The sequence below is a fragment of the Hibiscus syriacus genome, unplaced genomic scaffold (assembly GCF_006381635.1).
Source record: "Hibiscus syriacus cultivar Baekdansim isolate YM2019G1 unplaced genomic scaffold, ASM638163v2 tig00000910_pilon, whole genome shotgun sequence".
NCBI classification, from domain to species: domain Eukaryota; kingdom Viridiplantae; phylum Streptophyta; class Magnoliopsida; order Malvales; family Malvaceae; genus Hibiscus; species Hibiscus syriacus.
The window spans coordinates 274,479-280,364 of NW_024061831.1; positions in this window are offsets into that span (position 1 = coordinate 274,479).

Genomic DNA, 5,886 nt, shown 5'->3' on the forward strand with positions numbered 1-5,886 from the left:
CTTCATCTTCATCATTGGAGTTATCTTCATCACTCCAAGCCGCCACAAATGCCTTTTTCTTAGTTGATCCATTCTTCTTTATGAGAGGAGAATCATAGTTGACATACTTCGTTCTTTGACATTCGAAGCACACTGTGGGACCCTTCTTTTTCCTTGATTCATGCTTCACTTCCTTAGAAGACATAAATCTCTTGAATGTTTTGAAGAGCTTGGCCATATCTTCTTCTTCCTCATCATCTTCATCCACCTCTTCAATTGAGTCTTGATTACTCTCATTGGTGGATTTGAGGCAATGCCTACCTCATTCTTCTTGTTTTTCTTTTCTTCATCTTTATTTCTTCCTTTACCATCAACTCATGAGTGAGAAGAGAACCAATAAGCTCATCAAGAGTGAGAGTCTTTAGGTTAATGGCTTCGATAATCGTCGTCTTCTTAGATTGCCAATACTTTGGAAGAGAATAAATCATCTTCTCACAAGCTTCTCATTAGGGATAACTTCTCCAAATCCTTCGACCCCGTTGACAATCATGAAAAATCTATCCGTCACATATTTGATGTCTTTATCCAGTTTCATCTTGAAATTCTCATAGCTATGATTGAGAAGACTGATTTTGGTTTCCGTCACTTCATTGGTTCCTTTATGTGTGACTTGGAGCTTATCCCAAATCTCATTGGCATTAAAACAAGGGGAGACTCTTCCATATTCATTCGGGCCTAATGCACAAAATAGAATATGCATAGCCTTTGCGTTGAGTTGGAACTTCTTTTTCTCTTCATCATTCCAATCATATATCGCATCGGTTGGAATGTAGTATCCTCTAATTATTGAGTTCCAAGCTCCTAGATTATTGGCTTAAATGAAGAGCATCATCCTATTCTTCCAATAGGCATATTTAGCTTCATTGAAAAAGGTGGCTTGTTAACCAGTTGAGAGTCTTAAATGCAGTAAGTGCCAGATGTTGAAGCCATTTTCCTGGTTGCGTTGAGAATCAATAGAGCTTCTTCAGGATCGTCTCAAGGTTGTTAAACCTTCAAATGAGTTAAGCTCTGATACCAATAGTTGAGATTTAAGAATCTCGAAGATCAACCAAAAATTGTCCAAAGAGGGGGTGATTTGGTTTTTTGAGATTAGGGAGTAAGGAGTAAAAGGATAGAATAATTTCCATAATGATTTATAGTGGTTCGACATCTCAACTAAGTCTACATCCATTACCTTAGCTCATCACTAAGGATTTTCCAACAAATTGACTATTTTATTCTTTTTTTCAAGGATAAAAAGATAATCTTTACAACTCCCTAGCTTTTCAAAGGCTTAGCTAGAACCAATCCCTTTACACAAATGATAAGAAATGTAAACAAGAAAACCTCTCTAAGGTAGGTGTTTACAAAGAATTAAGCTCACCAGAACAAAAAACACTTACAAGAGAAATGAAAATAGGAATGAAAAACTCTTCTCTTATGTTTGATTGCTTGGATAGGTGTTCAAACCCTTCGTCAAGTGTCTTCAACTTGTTTTTATATGTTGGAATGTATTTGTGGTCGTTGTTACTCTAGAGCAGAGTCAGAAGGTAGCAGAGTCTTCGAGGTCCACCTAGGCATTGACCAAGAAGGCCAAGGATTCTTAGGGTTCGTATAGAACCCCAATAAACCAGTCTAGGAGACCGACCTAGAGCTCAGATCACGATGATAGATCAGGGTCTTGTAGGAGATCGTTGGTGACTACATCTGTAGCTAGTTTTGGTGGATTGGTGGGAACACCCTATCATGAATATCATAACTATGGGAAGAAACATTTGGGAGTATACCAATTTGGGATAGAAGATGTTACGGTCATGGCTCACTCGATTATTTTATTCGAAATAGTCTAGAAACACATAGTGTCATTTCGAGTCAGACTCAGAGGTCTGCCCAATCAGTTTAGATAGGTTGGGGATCCATGAAAGACAATAGTTAAACTTCTGGCCAGTATGGTAAGGGTACTGCTAGGTATGTGGCTAGCTTGGAGCCACGGGTAGTTTCTCGTCAATACTTCGTACGACCTCAGGAGAAATGTGACACAATCGATGTGATTTCAGGTATATATATCATGTTTTCTATTCTAGTTACAATATTAATAGATTAGGCTCTACACATTCTCATATATGTTATGATATAGCTCAAGAAAGAAACTTTCAGCTGAGGATTTATAGATAAGAGTTAGAGTGTCTAGTCCGCTAGGGTTAGATGTCCTAGTCGACAAAATCAATCGTTGTTGTCCTATTGAAATTCATGGTCAAATTTTCTCCGCCTATGTATTGTAGCTGCCGTTCAGGGAGTTTGATATGATTTTAGTCATGGATTGGATTTTGAAATATGATGCAAGTGTAAGGTGCAAGACCAGATGACTCAAGATTAAAAAGAACAATGAAACTAAGGTTATGATGGTTGGCGAAATTATTGGGTGTTTAAGTTTGGTTTCAACAATTAAGGCGTTGAGGATGATCAAGATGGGATATGAATCTTTCTTAGCCCATGTAGTTGACACCCGAGTTGCAAGTCATCGTTTGAGGATATTAGAACAGTTAGAGATTTTTCTGATGTATTTCCTAAGGAATTTCCAGGATAACCGTTGGACCGATAGTTAGAGTTCAGTATTGAGGTATTGTCGAGTTCTTCTCCAGTGTCCATTATAGCTTATCGCATGGCACTGACAGAGCTTAAAGAATTGAAGGTCATATTTCAATATCTTTTATATAAGGGTTTTATTCGACCAAGTACCTCTCCTTGGGGAGCGCCAATCTTTTTTGTAAAGAAGAAAAACGGGTTGATGAGGTTGTGTATCGATTACCGTAAGCTGAATAAGTTAATCATTAAGAATCGGTAACCCCTCCCTAGAATAGATGACCTTTTTGATCATCTTAAGGGACCTTGTATTTTCTCAAAGATATACCTGAGGTCGGGGTATTATCAGTTGAAGGTTATGGATGCTGATATAGCTAAGACTACGTCTAGGACAAGGTATGGTCATTATGAATTTGTTGTGATGCCGTTTGGACTTACCAATGCCCTGGAGACATTTATGGATTTAATAAATCGAGTCTTCCAACCGTACTTAGGATAGTTCTTGGTGATTTTTATAGATGATATTCTGGTGTATTCGCTATCAGAGGATGAACACGACCAATACATTCGCGTAGTTTTATAGACATTGCAAGACCGTCAATTGTTTGCTAAATTTTGGAAGTGTGAGTTCTAACTTTTCGAAGTATCCTTTTTGGGCCAATTAGTATTGGCAGAAGGCATCTGGGTGGACCCCAGAAAATTCAAGTAGTTTTGAATGGGAACCGCCAAGGAATGTGACGGAAGTTCGTAGTTTTCTAAGTCTTGCTGGATATTACTATCAGTTCGTGAAAGAGTTCTCAATAATAGCGCGCCAATGACAAAATTACTGTAGAAAGGAGTTTTGTTTGTTTGGGATAAAAGGTGCATGAAGAGTTTTAAGCAATTAAAGTCTGTTCTACCCAAGCGTTGATTTTAACCCAACCAGAATTCGGTAAAGAATTCAGAGTGTATAATGACGTTGAGACTTAAAAAGATCAAAGATCAACCAAAAATTGTGCCAAGAGGGGGTTAATTGGCTTTTTGAGACAAGGGAGTAAGTAGTAAAAGGATAGGACAATTTTCACAAGGATTTATAGTGGTTCAACTTCTCAACTAAGTCTACATCCATTATCTTAGCTCCTCAATATGGATTTTCCAATAAATTCACTAATTTGTTCTTTCTTTTTCAAGGATAAAGAGATAACCTTTAAAACTCCATAGCTTTTCAAAGGCTTAGCTAGAACCAACCCCCTTTACACAAAGGATAAGAAATATAAACAAGAAAACCTCTCTAAGGTAGGTGTTTACAAAGAATTAAGCTCACAGGAACAAAAAATATTTACAAGAGAAATGAAAATAGGAATGAAAAACTCCTCTTGTGTTTGATTGCTTGGATAAGTGTTCTAACACTTTTTCAAGTGTCTTCAAGTTGTTTTTATATGTTGGAATGTGTCTGTGACCATTTTTAGCCGCTGGGGCTATTTTTTTCCAAAATAAAACTGCTGAGGACAAGGAGTATCGATACTCCTTTGTTATATTTAAATAAACTAACTGTCACTAGCCGTTGAGCCTGACCAGTATCGATACAATGATCACGGTATCAATACTACTTTATAAAGTAATATCGATACTCCTTTGAGTATCGGTACCTATTTTGTATTTTGGAATTTGAGCAAGCTGGTAGTATCGACACTACCTTGAGAGTATCGATACTTCTCTTACCTTTGGTATCGATACCACATGAACAATATCGGTATTTTTCATATAGTATCAATATTGTAAGAATAATATCAATATTGTAAGAATAGTATCAATACTACTTACCCAGAAAATCGATTTTATGCTCAAATTCTAGTTTTATGGACTTTGAATTATTTTTGAAAAACTTTTGAAAACTTTGAACAAATTTAATTAAGTCCAAAAACATTTTGCATAATTTGTTATATCAAAATATTATAAAAATGGTTCAACAATCTCTCCCTTTTTGATATAACAAAATATTTGAGAAATTGTGTTTGGTAAAACTTCCCTTTAATAAAACATTTTATGAAAAAGAGAAGTATTTGAAAAATATTAAAGCTTCCTCTTTTTCATTCTTGAAATTGAATTTTTCAAAGCTATATTTCTCCCCCTTTTTGTTATATAAAAAATAATTCCAGTTTAAAGTTCAAAAATTACAATGGAGAGTAAGTGAAAATTTTTAACATTAAAATCATTAGAAAATTCAAAGCTCCCCCTCAATAGAAGCATTCAAAAAAAATTGACTTTTAAAGGCTTAACACTAAAAAAATTGAATTTCAACAATGATGAACAAACATGTTAGTAGCACATGAAATTCAATATATCCAAGTCTAATAAACTTCATGCAATACCAATTGTTGAATTTAAGTGCATGTGCATAAAGTTAACAAAAATGTTATGCATCTTAAAAAAATTGATATCAATTGTTAGAGAGATATCATTTGCAATAAACCATATGCATAAACATTTAAATTAAGGTCAAAAATTAAAAACTTTGCAAAACCAAAGCATTTAAAACAAATTTTGACCAAAATTCATTATAATGAACAAATATTAAAAAAATCATTAAGACTTTAGAAAATGTTCATCACAGTTCGTTTTAACATACATGAGATGAAAAACAACACAAAATCATTTAAGTTCAAAACTCATGCATGCATAAAACTAAATGAGCAACCAAATTACAACATCAAAAAGCTTTAAGGTTAGAGGTATTAAAAACCACATAATCATTTCCCTACTCAAGTTGTATAAGCACTGATGTCTATTAAAATCCTCTTTAGCATTTCAAAACTCTCTTAACCCTTCTCTGATCTACAAAAGACACATCTTTCTTTAAAAACTTGGTTAGCAGCAAAGCTAACGTTAATAATTTTTTCACTAACATTCGATAGTAACCATCAAGCCCCAAAGAAATCCAAACTTCAAGATCATTCTTTGGGAGTTTCCAATTTACTGCAACATGAATTTCTCTTAGAATCTACTCTTATACCTTATGTCGAAACAACCTGGCAAAGAAGGCCATCTCTGCTAACCAAAATTTCACATTGGAATAGTTTGGTGTACAAGTACTTCTCTTGAAGAATCTTATTTAACTGTCAAAATCTATGTATAACCACAAATATTTATCTTTCTTTTTGCTAATAACACAAATACTTCCCAAGATGAAATACTTGGGCTGAAAAAACTTTGATGAATTAACTCTTATAATTGAGCCTCTAATTCTCTTGACTTACTTAACTCATTTGATACTAAATCATATAAACATGTTCAATACTTTAATAA